The 17,654-nt window shown below is 38.4% G+C and overlaps 1 long non-coding RNA gene across 1 annotated transcript in view; it reads right to left on the bottom strand.

Annotated features, from left to right (window-relative positions):
• Positions 1-7,122: 7,122 nt before the first annotated feature.
• Positions 7,123-17,654, bottom strand: part of LOC147374295 (uncharacterized) — a 55,810-nt gene continuing 45,278 nt past the window's right edge. Inside the window, exons 2-3 of the long non-coding RNA XR_015162604.1 lie at positions 11,779-11,908; positions 7,123-7,427 (exon numbers count right to left, since the gene is read on the bottom strand). This is a non-coding gene — a long non-coding RNA (uncharacterized LOC147374295). The remainder of the gene's footprint in view (positions 7,428-11,778; positions 11,909-17,654) is intronic.

Below are 17,654 nucleotides of genomic sequence, written 5' to 3'. Positions count from 1 at the left end.
AGGCACTGGCACCCCACTCCAGTACTCCTCCCTGGAAAATCCCATGGACAGAGGAGCCTGGTGGGCTGCAGTCCATGGGGTCGCACAGAGTCGGACACGACTGAGCGACTTAGCAGGAGCAGCAAGGAGAGACAAGAAGGGTTTTCCAAGAACAATGCAAAGAAATAGAGGAAAACACTAGAATGGGAAATACTAGTGGTCTCTTCAAGACAATTGGAGATATCAAGGTGACATTTCATGCAAGGACAGGCATGATAAAGGATGGAAATGGTAAGGACCTGAGAGAAGCAAAAGAGATTAAGAGGCGGCAATATACAGAAGAACTATACAAAAGAGGTCTTAATGACTCAGATAACCACTATGGTGTGGTCCCTCATCTAGAGCCAGACATCTTGGACTGTTAAGTCAAGTGGGCCTTCGGAAGTATTACTACAAATAAAGCCAGTGGAGATGATGGAATTCCAGCTGAACTATTGAAAATTCTAAAAGATGATGCTGTTAAAGTGCAGCACTCAGTATGTCAGCAAATTTGGAAAGCTCAGCAATGGCCTCAGGGCTGGAAAAGGTCAATTTTCATTCCAGTCCTAAAGAAGGGCAATGCCAAAGAATGTTTAAATTACCATAAAACTGTGGTCATTTTACATGCTTGCAAGGTAATGCTCCAAATCCTTCAAGCTATGCTTTAGTAGTATGTGAACTGAAAACCTCCATATATACAAGCTGGATTTAGAAAAGGCAGATGAAGCAGAGATGTAATTGCCAACATTTCTTGTATCATAGAGAAAGCAAGGGAATTCCAATAAAACATCTATTTCTGCTTTGTTGAGTACACTAAAGCCTTTGACTATGTGGATCACAACAAACTGTGGAAAATTCTTAAAGAAATGGGAGTACCAGATCACCTTACCTGTTTCCTGAGAAACCTGAATGTGGTCAAGAAGCAATGATTAGAACTGGACATGGAACAATGGACTGGCTCAAAATTGGTAAAGGAGTACGGCAAGGCTGAATATTGTCACCCTGCTTATTTAACTTCTATGCAGACTACATCATGTGAAATGCTGGGCTGGATGAAGCACAAGCTGGAACCAAGATTGCTGGGAGAAATACCAACAACCTCAGATATACAGATGACACCACTCGAATGGCAGAAAGTGAAGACTAAAGAGCCTCTTGATGAGGGTGAAAGAGGAGACTGAAAAAGCTGTCTTAAAACTCAACGTTCAAAACTCAACGTTCACAAAACTAAGATCATGGCATCCATTCCCATTACTTCATGGCACACAGAAGGAGGGAAAGTAGAAGCAGTGACAGATTTTATTTTCTTGGGCTCTAGAATCACTGTGGACAATGACTGCTACCATGAAATTAAAAGATGCTTACTCCTTGGAAGGAAAGCTATGACAAACCTAGACAGCGTATTAAAAAGCAGAGACAGTATGCCTATGGCTGCTTCATGTTGAGGTTTGACAGAAAACAAAATTCCGCAAAGCAATTATCCTTCAATTAAAAAAATTAATTAAAAAAAAAAGCAGAGACATCACTTTGCAGACAAAGGTCCATATAGTCAAAGCTATCGTTTTTTCAGTAGTCATGTATGGATGTGAGAGTTGTACCATAAAGAAGGCTGAGCGCCAAAAAAATTGATGCTTTTGAATTGTGCCACTGAAGAAGACTCTTGAGAGTCCTTTGGACAGTGAGATCAAACCAGTCAATCCTAAAGGATATCAACACTGAATATTCATTGGAAGGACTGATGCTGAAGCCAAGCTCCAATACTTTGGCCACCTGACGTGAAGAGCTGACTCACTGGAAAAGACCCTGATGCTGGGAAAAATTGAAGACAAAAGGGAGCAGCAGAGGATGAACTGGTTAGATAGATTCATCGACTCAATGGACAGGAATTTAGCAAACTCTGGGAGACAGTGGAGGAGAGAGGAACCTGGTGTGCTGCAGTCCATGGGGTTGCAAAGAGTCAGATATGACAGTGACTGAACAAAAATAATGGCTATTTAAATAAAATGTAAAAGTGTTAATGTAAGTAAAATATAATGTAAGGAATACATTTATTTAACATTGCTTTCCATTTTATCCTGTTCTAAATTAATTTTTCACACACTGTTGTACACCATGGTACATGTTTCACTACTATATCCTAGAGAATAGCCTTATACTTAATATGTATAGTGACTATTTCTGTCATTGAATTGAATTTAACCTGACTCACAAGATCTCTCTTTTTAGAGAGCTAGACTGAGGAGGGTGACATATAACCTCAGTTTTGTGTGTGTTTGTGTGCAATAGTGAGATAAATGTTAGTGAAAATTTCAAACTCTTTTGTAGTAATTTCATGTATATAGTAATGATGTTTTTTCAGTTCTATGCCCTATCCATATTTATTCACTTTTTAATGGAGTGTCAGCTATCTCCTGGAATGCTATTTTAAATTTATCTTTGTGATTATACTCCTGAGGTCACAAGAGTCACAGCTACACTGGATCCATTAAAGCTATGGTATCATTGGCTTTAAGCCCAGATTTAAAAAAAAAAAAAATTATGCCTTTGACTTTGAGTGAATGGAATTTCTGAGTCACACATCCTTGCCCTACTTCATATGCAGATGCATCCTCAGAAGATGAGAGCCATTTCGAAGAGGCATTTCCCTGTTTTTGTGAAGAGTGTACAAAACAATTAATGAACTGTGGCTCCAGTACCTTGGCTACCAGATGGGAAGAGCTGATTCATTGGAAGAGACCCTGATGCTAGGAAAGATTGAGGGCAGGAGGAGAATGGCGTGATAGTGGATGAGATGTTTAGATTACATCACTGACTCAGTGAATATGAGTTTGAGCAAACTCCAGGAAATAGTAAAGGACAGGGAAGCCTGGCATGCCACAGTCACGGGTCACAAAGAGTCAGATACAACTTAGCAACTAAACAACAATTATTTGATTTATTCAAAAGGGTTTTTTTTTTTTTTTTTTGGCCTCAGTATTGTGTTAGAGATTCATTTTAGAGCCCTTGATATATTTATCATATTAAAAAAATAATACAGTTCAAAAGTCCTTAAGAAACTTTTATCCAGGCCTTAACTTTCTATTCCCTGGGTGGCCAAATATTACCAACATGATTGTGGGGGAATCCTACAGAAGCTAACTATGTGATAACTTTATTGTGACAATGTGCTGACTTCTCTTGAAAGCCAAATCTATTCAGTGAAATTCTATCACATACACAAAGGGGTAAGGACTAAAAACCATACCTATCCAGTAGAGGCAGGCAATCTCTGAAATCTAGACAGACTTTAAATTTATGCTTAGTGGGGCTTTCATTGCTCAGTTAGTAAAGAATCTGCCTGCAATACAGAAGACCTATGTTCAATCCCAGGATTGGGAAGATCATCTGCAGAGGGAATAGCAACCTGCTCCATTATTCTTGCCTGGGAAATCCCATGGATGAAGGAGCCTGGCAGGCTACAGTCCATGGAGTTGCAATCTAGGCAGAGTTTAAATTTAAACACTCATATACTATGTCAAAATACACTTAATAGCAGATTTGCAGGTCCCTACTCTACTGGTATTATAATTATGACCATATATATAAACAGTATACCAAAACTTTTTGACAGATACTCTTTTTCCAAATCTCTCAGACCTTGACATTTCTATTCATTAATCTAGATTTATTGAGGGTGTGCTATATGCCAAGCATGGCTGTATGCACAATGGATGCTACATTGAGTTAGAAATACCTCTGTACCAAAAAGCTCATATTCTAGGGGGAAGCAGGGAATCATAAACATACACTTAGAAACAATCCAATGGTAGTTTGTCATAGAAGTACACTCTTGGAAATATGGAACTACCAAGTAGGAAAACTTCACTTGACTTGAGAGCTTGAGGAAGACCTCCTGATAGATATAACAGAGGTGAGTTAGTTAGGTAAACAGTAGGCAGGAGGCCATTCTAGAGACAGAAGACTGTGTGTATTTGTGCATAGATGTGAGAAAGCATGGCATGTGAAGGATTTACAAGCACTTCTAAGGAATAAGGGCGGAGAAGGCAATGGCACCCCACTCCAGTACGCTTGCCTGGAAAATCCCACGGGTGGAGGAGCCCGGTAGGCTGCAGTCCATGGGGTCGCTCAGAGTCGGACAGGACTGAGCAACTTCACTTTCACTTTTCACCTTCATGCATCGGAGAAGGAAATGGCAACCCACTCTAGTGTTCTTGCCTGGAGAATCCCAGGGACGGGGGAGCCTGGTGGACTGCTGTCTATGGGGTCACACAGAGTTGGACACGACTGAAGTGACTTAGCAGTAGCAGTAGCTAAGGAATAAGGGAAGGCAGGAAGTGATGAATGATAAACTGGAAAGATGGAGGGCCATATGTGAAAAGGGAGCTTTATCCATATCTTGTGAGTCAGATGGACTAACATGATCATATTTTTATTTTAAAATATCCCCAGATTTATGTGTAGAGGATGATTTTTAAGTACAGTTCTGGAGCTAGGGAAACCATTTAAAAGGCTCCTGCGAGGGACAATGGGATACTAAACTAGAGCTAGAGAAATGGGATAGATCTGTGATATTTTTAAGGTGTTAAAACAGCAGAACTTGATATTTATATGTGGGGTTCAAGGCAGAATATGGTCTCAAGGACACTGTGATATTTTTAGTGTGGGTGACTGGATGGATTGTAAATTATGTATTTGAATATGGCGCTCTAAAGGTAAGTCTGAAATGGAATACAAGTTTAAGTTTCATAGATATTTAAGTTTTACTAGAATTCAGCACCAAGAAAAAGAAAGATATCTCTGTGTTTCAATATATTTTCTAGAATTTAGATCCACTGGATCTTGATGCTTATAATTTTAGGAAAACAAGGTTATTCTTCTATCCAACTCTCATATGCTATTGGTGGAAATATACAATGATACAACCACTTTGGAAAACTAATTGGTAGTTTTTTAAACAGTTAAACAAACTTACCATGTGATCCAGTCTTTCTGTTCCTAGGTATACCCAAGTGAAATGATAGCATGCTTGTGCTTGTGCTCGTTACTCAGTTGATCCAACTCTGCGACGCTATGGACTGTAGCCCATGAGGCTCCTCTGTCCATGGAATTTTCCAGGAAAAATACTAGAGTGGGTTGCCATTTCCTACTCCAGGAGATCTCCCTGACCCAAGGATCAAACCCTCATCTCTTGCGTCTCCTGCATTGGCAGGCGGATTTTTTACTACTGTGCTACTTGGGAAGCCCCAAAAAAGACTAGCTAACATCTGTGCAAATAAATAAGCAATCTCAGAAAAAGACGTTGGGAACACTGTTATCTGTGCCACTAAGCAATTACTTAAAACTGAAGGGAACTTTTATTTTTGTGGGAAGAGTAAAGGCGGGCAGGTGGAAAGTTGTATTTTAAGAAATAGATGTGGTGAGTAGAGAAAGAAGAGGATTCAGAAGTTGGTTAATCTTGTCTGTTCTTTGGTTCCACACCCACTCACTCACTCCTTTTGCATTTATGTAGTTTCTGTGTCTTGAGCTCAACTATCTTGCATTGCTCTATCTACTACCCACACACTCTTAAAATAAACTTTGTGTTAGCAAGTGTTTTCCTCATGAAATGATTTCTAGTGAAAACTTTAAAAGGTGACACTGGATTCCTTGCATTTCTTTTGTCTACACCCTGATTTCTTTGGCAAAGCATCAGTTCTTAGGTTTTGAATATTAAAACATATGTTAATAATCATTGATTAGACTAATCTGGCAAATATGTCAAAAGATGACTAACTTCCTTGCAAATGGGATAATGAACAAATATAGGAAATATTTAACATCTTTCTAACGAGAAGTGAAATATGTTTTGATGGTTATTTTAATCTTTCCAAATAATAGGATATTGTTAGATTTTTCAATTCTTCCTCCTCCTCTTTTCATATTTAAATTGTTAAAAGTGATTTAATGAATTTTAGTCTGAGATTTTGTTCTGGAACTTTTTACAAGACCTCTTTGAATTCCTCCCTCTTTGGAGAACTATTTTGGCAATAGTGGTTGTTCTCTGATGATAATACTTTTCTTATCTGCCTATCTCATAGTAAAATGTGAATAGTTCAGGTTAGTCCTGTCATTTAAACACAAGGATTATTCCTTTGCATGAGTACTTCTAGTGTGCCAGGCACTGGGTGAAATATGTTATCTTTCGGATATTTTTTCTTTGTTGATATCTTTTCTATGGGCTTGTTAGCAGCATCTGATTTGGAGGAAGTTTTGTTGTTGTTTTTAATGGATATTTCACTTCCTAGGACGATGGCCTTTTTAGTGGCCTTCTGCCCAAATTCCTGTGAATGATGATTTAGGCAAGCTTTATTTTTGTCTTAGGCTGTAGAAGTGACTGCAGCCATGAAATTAAAAGACGCTTACTCCTTGGAAGAAAAGTTATGACCAACCTAGATAGCATATTCAAAAGCAGAGACATTACTTTGCCAACAAAGGTTCGTCTAGTCAAGGCTATGGCTTTTCCTGTGGTCATGTATGGATGTGAGAGTTGGACTGTGAAGAAGGCTGAGTGCCGAAGAATTGATGCTCTTGAACTGTGGTGTTGGAGAAGACTCTTGAGAATCCCTTGGACTGCAAGGAGATCCAACTAGTCCATTCTGAAGGAGATCAGCCCTGGGATTTCTTTGGAGGGAATGATGCTAAAGCTGAAACTCCAGTACTTTGGCCACCTCATGCGAAGAGTTGACTCATTGGAAAAGACTCTGATGCTGGGAGGGATTGGGGGCAGGAGGAGAAGGGGACGACAGAGGATGAGATGGCTGGATGGCATCACTGACTCCATGGACGTGAGTCTGAGTGAACTCTGGGAGTTGGTGATGGACAGGGAGGCCTGGCGTGCTGCGATTCATGGGGTCGCAAGGGTCGGACACGACTGAGCGACTGATCTGATCTGTAGAAGTGGTTTGGGGAGATAGCAGGGAAAGGGTTGGGCAATAGAATCCATTGGGGCCTGTGCAAAACATGCTTTCCTCTTGCCTTCCATGGCTAGTGACTTAAGGCATATTAACAATTTTTGCTAAAGGCGCACTGGAAGACAAAACAATAACCAAAATATGTGCGGAATGCTTTTGCAATTCCATGTATGATTTAATTGTTCAGGTAGTTTGTATATGAGCTAATTACACATGTAACTGTATATTAAGACATGGTTTTCTTCTCTAATACAACTCCCCATCACTTGGTAGGATGGAATATAAACTTCTTAGCAAAATAAAATAACAGTTCCAAGATACGCTACAAGGCAGTAATATTTACAAGAGAAAGATCTGTTTCTTGTCCATGTGTCGCTCTGAAGATCATGTGGTCCTCAGGTCCCTTGTAGGGATATGCAGAATCTGCAGAATCTGATTCTCCAAAATAGAGCCAAGACCCTAGAAGAAGAAGAGAGTGGAGTCATTCAGGAGCTCGTGCTCCTTGGAGAATGATTATTACACATGGAGACACATAGTTAATTTGGCTCATGTGTTTTATATCTGTATTATTCTAACAAAGTCTCTTCCTCTTTAATCTACTTTACTGAAGACTGGTGTGGAATTGGGGTTGGAGAGATGGAAAAGAAAACGAAGTCCTTTCCACATGTTTAATGTACATAAAATAACTTTATCCAACATGGTGAGGAAATTGCTCTGACATTAAAAAAATTTTTTTTAGTTAATGTTATCATTATAATCCTGCAATTTATTTAAGTGCTATACTTATTTGGGAATAGGTTTTATACAACATGATGCATGGTTCAAGTAAGTACATACCCTGAATGCATCCTATTCTTTAACAGTCAATTCTTCTAGGAGTGTTTTGTTGCTGGTTTAACATTCAATAAGATAAGATAAATAGCTTTTATAGTATGAGATATTGGAATTGTTTGCTCTGAATACAAACACAAAAACATATTTCAAATTGGCAGAATGAATATTTACAAACACTTTGTGCTTAGTCACTCAGTCATGTCTGACTCTTTGCGACCCCATGGACTGTAGTCTGCCAGGCTCCTCTGTCCTTGGGGATTCTCCAGGCAAGAATATTGGAGTGGGTTGCCATGCCTTCCTTCAGGGGATCTTTCCAAGACAGGGATCAAACCCAGGTTTTTCCCTCATTGCAGGCGGATTCTTTACTGTCTGAGCCACCAGGGAAGCTCAAACACTTTAAAAGAAGGACTTTATGTTTTCCAAGCCTCCATCACATGAAACAAAAGCCACTTCTTTGTAAATACTGATCTGGTAGGTGGTTCCTAAGTATGATAACTGAGTGAACAAATGAATAAGATTTGAGAAACAAAGAGGAGAGTGAAAAAGTTGACTTAAAGCTCAATATTCAGAAAACAAAGATCATGGCATTTGAACCCATCACTTCATGGCAAATAGATGGGGAAACAGTGGAAACAGTGGCAGACTTTATTTTTTGGGGCTCCAAAATCACTGCAGATGGTGACTGCAGCCATGAAATTAAAAGAGGCTTACTCCTTGGAAGGAAAGTTATGACCAACCTAGATAGCATATTCAAAAGCAGAGACATTACTTTGCCAACAAAGGTCATAGTCAAAGCTATGGTTTTTTCAGTAGTCATGTATGGATGTGAGAGTTGGACTATAAAGAAAGCTGAGCACTGAAGAATTGATGCTTTTGAACTGTGGTGTTGGAGAAGACTTTTGAGAGTCCCTTGGACTGCAAGGAGATCCAACCAGTCCATCCTACATAAAGGAGATCAGTCCTGGTGTTCATTGGAAGGACTGATGTTCAAGCTGAAACTCCAATACTTTGGCCACCTGATGTGAAGAATTGACTCATTGGAAAAGACCCTGATGCTGGGAAAGATTGAAGGCGGGAGGAGAAGGGGACAAGAGAGGATGAGATGGTTGGATGGCATCACTGACTCAATGGACGTGAATTTGGGTAAACTCTGGGAGTTGGTGATGGACAGGGAGGCCTGTCGTGTTGCAGTCCATGGGGTCACAAAGAACAGGACATGACTGAGCGACTGAACCAAACTGAACTGAACTGAAGGACCTGAGTAAGTCAGAAAAGGATTTTCTTTGAGTAAGCATGCTTTTAAAAGACCCATTATCTAACTCATCTTTCATTAGCAAGTTGTTTCCAATTTTTAAAGCTATTCTAAGCAGTATTGCAAAGAATATTAGTAAGCCTTCATGCACATACATGATGATATCCTTAGAATGTATTTCTTGAAGTAGCTTTGCTGGATCAATGGGAAATTAAAATATTCTAGGTTTCAATAAAAAAAAAAAAAAGACCCATTAGTTATGCTGCTGGTACAAGTCCTCTGAAAGTGTTTTTCAGCTACAGTGGCTGCAAGGCAATACTTTCCTTTATCCTGCTTCACTTTACCACACTGTTAAAATAACCTGAAAGTCAACTGATTAACATGTTTTAAACTGAATAATGAGTGAAATAATGTACTAACTGCAACTAACTTCTCCCAGGCAATGCTTGTCTAATTTCCTAAAAAGGAGATTTGTCTTTGGGAGTGATCCTTTCCATCATTCTTTTGGATCTGTAGCCTTTTTTCCTGCTACGTTCAACCTGGCTCAGTGAATATGGAGACTATGGTGCCTGTGTCCCATCATTCAAGGTTAGCAAGTCTACCTTCCTTAGCTACCTACCTTCTTAGCTCTACACCTTCTTTTCATTCCTTGTCCATCATCTACTACTTAGCTCCGGATACAGCTCTGCCATGCAGCCATTTATGCTATTTGGGCCTTTCACCACATGATCCACCAGACCTAGGGATGATAGCTGTAGTTGCTCATCATAGGGGTGAACCCTTGAGACGTAGGTGATTGTGAAAGAGCTCAGAATTGGGGATCAGGAACATGGTTTACAATCCTGGCTTTGCCACTCACAAACCACACACCATTTGGTGGTTGTTCAGCTTCTGTGGCTTCGATATTTTCATCTATAAAGTAAGAGTTAATGCAAGGTAATTACTAAACTTTCTTCTGGATCAGATATTTCCCTATTGACATAAAATAGCTGCTTCAAAGAGGAGAAATATAATTGGAAAGTTTTTGATGCATGGGTTATGGAACATCTACTCAGGCTGCTTTTCCATAAATATTATGAAAACTGTCCTGTGCAAAATAATCTTTTGTTAAATTGTACTGCAGGCTTGCTTTAAAAAAAAACACTAATTTTTTAAAAGAAAAATGTATTTTTTAAACTCTGCCTAATATATTCTATGATTTTTTTTAGTAAAGGGGTTCAAGAGCTTTGTGTAATTAACAAATCATTTCAAATTAATGAACATCCACATCAATATAAATTAGGAGAAATGAATGTCCTTATTTATTTTGTTCCAGACTGCAGACTGAAGTCTGAAGAATACATAAATAAGTAAGCAAAATAGAACTCATTGGAAAAACCACATCTGTCCACCATCATCACACAAAAAGGCACATTGTGTGGTCCTGAGAAACATTTCACATCATCCAAGGGAGGAAGCCCTTTCTCTATGGCAGAGATAAATAACTAGAAAAGCAAAGGGTTCTATGAGAAAAATCAAAGACTGGGTGGATAGAGCCGGAATTAGAGGAAGAATTGAGACAAGCGGAAAAACTAAGGACAAATAGAATTTCTAACTGGATCTTCAGGCTTGCAGGCACCATGTGAAATTGCAAAAAGAAAAAAAAAATTGAGCTTGGGATGTGATTAGGATCATCATATTGTATATATTGAACAAAACATAATGAAAGAATGAACACAATGATTTAAGAAGGAGATGGGTTTTTTTAAATTTAGTTTCCTGCAATTTAACATTTTAATCTGAGTATAGAGTATATAGGGCTTCCCAGGTGGCGTAGTGGTAAAGAACTCACCTGCCAATGCAGGAGATTTACGAGATGAAAATCCCTGGGTTGGGAAGATCCCCTGGAGGAGGGCAAGGCAACCCACTACAGAATTCTTCCCTAGGAAATCCCATGGACAGAGGATACTGGCAGGCTGCAGTTAATGGGGTCACAAAGAGTTGGACATGACTGAAGCGACTTAGCCCACATACATGCACATAGAATATATAACATGAATATAGAATACATAACCTCTATAATGGCTGGATCATACCAACCTGAGTGGCAAGAATATCTAAAGATAAAACTGCAGACCTGCAAATTGCTCAAATTCTATGAAGCAAGGAAGATGTCCCATATGTAAGTGGACAATATTATTGGGTGTTGAGTGTTAGTCAGCATCAAGAAGGGTAACGGGCATCCTGGTTATTTCCAAATAAATGTGTATGGTTGAGCCTGGAATCCCTTCTGTGGCAGATATTGTTGATTGGCTTGCCCAGCACTTAATCTTAACTTTTTCTCCCTTTTCAACTCCAATTATAGAAACTGGAAAAGTAAAATACTTGCTTTCCCAGCTACCTTAGTACTTAGGGTGGCCTTGTGATTAATAAGAGCTAAGAGACATCTAGTGGGGTCTCTCCTTGTCCCCTTGTTCCTGCTGATTGAATGGGGACCTGTTTCCTGGGGCTGTGGCAGTTACCTCATGGACTATGATGGAAAGAGAATGAATCAGACAACGGTCATCACATCGCTGAGCCACTGAATCCATGCTACCAATCATTTACCTTCAAATTTATTATCTAATAATAATTTCCCATTTATTTAAACCCCTGATAATCAGTTTTATTCATTCTCGTGGATAAATGCATCCTAATACACCTTCCAGAGAAGCAAATCCTATGTTATGCTTCTACATTACGCACTCTGACTTCACAGTGAGATGAGACTTATTTTTCTTCTGGTCTCTTATCCTCTTTCCATGTACAAATAGAGTCTCTTCCCAGAGCATCTTGGTGGACAGACACAGGAGCTTGACGAGGTCACTCTGGCATCCTGTGTATAGAAAGGAGTAGGGGTAAAGGCTAGTTCTAGAAACATAAGCTCTTTGTTCTTTTTGCAGAAGCAGACTAGGGTGCAAAAACCTAGCATGTCTCTTCTGCATTTCTTGTCTTTTTGCATCCACAGGACAATCAGAGAAACAAATAGCTTGGAGTCTCTGTGCCTAAGAAACTGTGGTGTGTGTGTGTGTGTGTGTGTGTGTGATTCCTTCACTTTCAATAAGTAAGGCAGATAAAGTAGAAATGAAGTTCAGTATCACATTTGCGAGCAGCAAAATTCACCTTGAGATTAGCAAAAGAAAGGGGACCCTAAGTTTGCTGTGAACAGTAATAATGAAGAGAAAAACTTGATATGATTTACATGAGCCAGGAGAGTGGTTTAAATGTAGTGAATGATCCATTAAAAAAAGTTGATGACGTTTGTATAGAATAATTGTTTGAGGTGGGGAAATTGAAGGCAGTTCACAAGAAAGAGAGAAGAAAGTGTGGAAAGGTTATTCTGGCTTCATTTTCTCTTCTAGTTGCTTAGATTACATTAGCAATAAAAGTATCTGGTTATTCAGATGAAATATGTAAATGTGAAACCCGAACTGCATTGCATATGCAGCTGCTCATGGAGATCTCCCATAGATGGTCTAATTGATAGAACTGCCAAATTGGCCAGAGACTTTGCAAATACTAATGGAAAATATCTGGACTACTAGTTTGGCCTGCAAAAGGGAGAATAAATTTGAATGAAAAATAGCACGCACTGGAGACATCTGTCCTGTGTACCATCCACACATAGTCTTCACAGGGGTAAGGAAACCTTTGCCCATTTTCTGAAGTGTTGCTTAATAAAACTTATGAAATCTGTGACAGAGACTGCTGTCATCACAGAACATGCAAAACTATTTGGGTATCAAGTCATTCATATTTAGTAACATTAATATTAAATTTTAACCTGATATATTATTTGTGCTGAAATAAGCTGATATCTGATGATATTAATATGGAACATCTGATTTACTTTGATTAACTCAAACACATGGTAAACTTTTTTTTATTTAAATTTATTTAATTGGAGGCTAATTATTTTACAATATTGTATTCGTTTTGCCATACATCAACATGAATCTGCCACGGGTGTACATGTGTTCCCCATCCTGAACCCCCCTCCCACCTCCCTCCCCATACCATCCCTCTGGGTCATCCCAGTGCACCAGCCCCAAGCATCCTGTATCCTGCATCAAACCTGGACTGGCGATTCGTTTCTTATATGATATTACACATGTTTCAGTGCCATTCTCCCAAATCATCCCACTCTCTCCCTCTCCCACAGAGTCCAAAAGACTGTTCTATACATCTGTGTCTCTTTTGCTCTCTCACATACAGGGTTATCATTATATGGTAAACTTTTTTAATCGTGAAGGAAATGTCATTTCATTTGTAAAGAATTGAGTTCCTGTTATCTGAATTGGAGATCAGATTTCCTCTATAATTACGAAAATTTGAAACTTATTTATTCTAGAGAACTGAGACAACTATAGATATGAATCTTTATGCTATAGAAATGATAACTTCAGTGCTATTTTAGGAATGACTTACTAATCATTTGTTAGCCATTAGGATCCTTTTCCAGAAAGTTAGGTGGATTAATACATCTACTGGTACTGGGGGTTAGTATTGATTGAGTACTTCTCGTTTCCACTTTGGCTACCTGTCATGTTTACTATTAATAGTTCTTTCTGGTTATCATTGACTTTTGTGGAAGGAGGAGTTTATAAAGAAAATAAGCCAAAACCTAAGGAACTCTGCTGTTGGGGGCAGCACACATATTTTCTCAGAGTGAAAAGTTGAGAAGTAGAAATACAAGGCTTGGCTAATATTCTGCATAGTGTAGTTTAACAAGACCTAATTGATGGATTTTTCCATTTTCTCGCTAGAGACGGAAAATATTTCATTGTTAGGAACTTTCCTTTTGTTTATTTTTCAATTTTTTTTCATATTTTCCAATCATCACTCTTTGTTAATATCCCTTGATGGGCTACCTTAAGTGATTTCTTATTTTAACGGCATTTATGCTCTTCTACTTTCTGATTAGTTGCTATCCTGGCAAATTATACCTTTTTCTTAATCTTTTTTCATAGCTTAATTCCTCCAACAACATTTCAATGCTCATTAAACATTTCTTTCAGTATGCTTCTGTCTTTAAAATGCAAGATATGAATGTAGTAGTGTTACTAGCATTATCTAGGGAGTTTAATTTTAAGGAAATTGTGCTACAGTAAAATCCAGCATTCCATATGATTTTCTGCTACTGTATTTAACCATGTATTTGTATTTAAGTTCATCAACATTTGTTGATGGAATTCTTTCTGAACCAAATAATTTATCTTTGGTGCTGGTGGTTTGGTCTCTAAGTCTTGCAACTCCATGGACTGTAGCCTACCAGCTCTTCTGTCCATGGGATTCTCCAGGCAAGAATACTGGGGTGGGTTGCCATTTCCTTCTCCAGGGGATCTTCCTGACCTAGGAATTGAACCGAGGTCTCCTAATTTTCCCCCAATGGAAGTCTGAAATGTTCATTTAACTTTGTGTGGTGTGTGTTTTCTGTATATAAAACAGCAAAGTGAACATACCTGGACCCTTAGCATTTTTGACATATTTCAGTCTTTTGCAGTCACAGTATTTCTAAGATTTCCTCCTGGGATTATTAGAGATAATCCTGGGGAAGTTCTCTGGAGAGTACTTGTTATTCTTCTTTACAGCAAGGGTCTTGTATACCAGAAAAACCTCTGTTGGAGGATGATTTTTACTGTTTGCTCTAGTGACTAATCTCTGAAAGGAGAGTCCAATGTTTGATATATTAGATAATTTATCTGAGAAAATGTGGGGCTCCCAAAATGAGTAGGGAGAAATGTCTTTGGTCATCAATTGTATTGAGAAATACTGTGACTCATTTTAAAAGGAGTTTGGTAATAATGGTGTTATGGCAAGGAATTTGAATAAAATGGATATACATGATCTCTTTTTATTCTAGTCAGAATAACTTTAGTCTTGTTCTTCAGTGTTTTAGGTTGGTAATCATGGATTTGGGGACAAAAAAATATTAAGGTAAAATAGGACTTAACTCACTTCAAGAAACATAGAGTTAGTTTTCTTTGCAGGTATTTGTTACCCTTCTTCTCCTCAGTCCAACAATATGGTGAATGAGCTTTCTAGTCAAGACAAGTAAGAGATTATTGTGCCTGTGCCCGAGGGGTGCCTTCTAGGTCTATGGTTAGTACAGTGGCTGCTGGGATGGGAATACCAGACCACCTTACCTACCTTCTGAGAAATCTGTATTCAGGTCAGGAAGCAATAGTTAGAACCGAACATGGAACAATGGACTGGTTCCAAATTGGGAAAGGAGTATATCAAGGCTGTATATTGTCACCTGCTTATTTAACTTACATGCAGAGTACATCATGCAAAATGCCAGGCTGGATGAAGCACAAACTGGAATCAGGATTGCTGGGAGAAATATCTATAACCTCAGATATGCAGATGACACTACCCTTATGGCAGAAAGCAAAGAGGATCTAAAGAGCCTCTTGATGAAAGTGAAGGAAGAGAGTGAAAAAGCTGGCTTAAAACTCAACATTCAAAAAACTAAGATGATGGCCTCTGAACTCATCACTTCATGGTAAATAGATGGGGAAACAATGGAAACAGTGACAGACTTTATTTTCTTGGGCTCCAGAATCAATGCAAATGGTGACTGCAGCCTTGAAATTAAAAGACCCTTGCTATTTGGAAGAAAAGCTGTGACAAACCTAGATAGCATATTAAAAAGCAGAAACATGACTTTGCGGACAAAAGTCTGTATAGTCAAAGCTTTGGTTTTTCCAGTAGTCATGTATAGATGTGAGAGTTGGACCATAAAGAAAGCTCAGTGCTAAAGAATTAATACTTTTGAACTGTGGTGTTGGAGAAGACTCTTGAGAGTCCCTTGGACTACAAGGAGATCAAACCAGTCCATCCTAAAGGAAATCAGCCCTGAATATTCATTGGAAGGACTGATACTGAAGCTGAAACCAATACTTTTGCCACCTGATGCGAAGAACTGACTCATTGGAAAACATTGTGAAGCCTGGAAAGACTGAAGGCAGGAGGAGAAGGGGACAACAGAGGATGAGATGGTTGAATGGCATCACCAACTCGATGGGCATGAGTTTGAGCAAGGTCTAGGAGTTGGTAATGGACAGGGAAGCCTGGTGTGCTGCAATCTATGGGGTTGCAAGGAGTCGGACAGGACTGAGCGACTGAACTGAACTGAACTGAACTGCTGTCAACTGTGGGGACTTCGGGGGCTCTACTGAAGATGTCACCTACAATTTCTTGATACAAGGCATCTGTGATATACTAACTTATTGATTCATAACTGGTGAAAACAGAACATATATTTTTGAATGACTCCTAAGTTATATAAATCCAGAATTTATAGGAAAAAATAAAGTAACAGATCTTAAAAAAGATTTTAAAAATGTAGTGTGATACTGGTGAACTATTTTACTACGTCAGAGAGTTCAGAAATTAAGTTTTATCATCCTAAAAAAATGATCAAAGCCCCAGGAAAACCTTCCTTTGGCTTCCAAGTATTTTACAAATCTGGGAAGTCTCTGTGTCAAGTATCACTTGCTTATTTATTGAGTGTTTCCCTAAATGACTAGTGTCATCTCTCAGTGGTCATTAATATTCTTCTCCAAAGGTTCCATCTGTCAGAAATGGTGAAATGTGATCCATTGTAAATAGCATGAGGTATTTTCATTGGTTCCTGTGGTCTACTTTGGCTTGTTGCTGCTCCCAAGGGGAGACAGAAGTTCTGTTCAACATAGTTGGAAAGTTTCTAGCCTCCAAGTGTCAAAGCAGGAGCAGAAACACAGCAGTTTTCAAAGGAAAATGAAATAAACAGCTATCTCTTTTTCTCTTCTAGTACCTTTTCTTTCACCTCCCCATTTAAATTTCACTCTCCCACCTTTGTTTGAGCTAAAACTTGAGTTCATTTTGAGCGAACAAAAATTACAAGAAGGAAAATCTGTACTGTTAAGTCACTAATGCTACTATGCTAGTGCAGCAAAGTGAAAATCTAATTAAAGATCATATGGGCAAGGTTTCAGTGGGTGACGTTTTCAAGGCAGAAAAATGTTGACACTATAGTTATTAATTTAACATATGAAACTAGATTCATATTTAATTTGTACTTGTGTTATCTTATGTTTTATAATTTTAAATGTATACTATTCCATGACATTTGATTCTTGAAATAAATGGTAGGGTAGGTATGTTATATAGATATAGTTTGCAACATAAGTAGAAGAGCCAGTACAAGATTCTAGCAAATTCCTTACAGAAGTTATCTGCCTGTATTAAAAAAACACTGTTGAATTTTAAAGTGAATTATTTAAGAAACTCTCACTGATTTTCTGGTGTTTCAAATGCTTTCTAGAAGGCAATTAAAAACTTGTTTTTGTGGACAAGAAATTCCACTTCTAAGAATGCATACTAAGTAAATAATCAATGTTTGCACAAAGAGTTAGCTACAAAAACGGCTTCTGAAGCATTGTTCATATGTTATTTAGAGTAAGTAACAGTAGCGCTAGCTATAAAAGAAATTAAAAAATTTTATGACTCGACATACAGAAAAGCATATTTCTTGTTCAAACAAATTACAAAATGGATATCCTTGGTGAGTGCACATCCATATAATTATTCAAAGA

This window comes from Bos grunniens, chromosome 4 (assembly GCF_055505025.1).
Source record: "Bos grunniens cultivar Pamir isolate PY7600 chromosome 4, Bosgru_T2T1.0, whole genome shotgun sequence".
NCBI lineage: Eukaryota > Metazoa > Chordata > Mammalia > Artiodactyla > Bovidae > Bos > Bos grunniens.
This window is presented reverse-complemented; position numbering and strand designations above follow the sequence as displayed.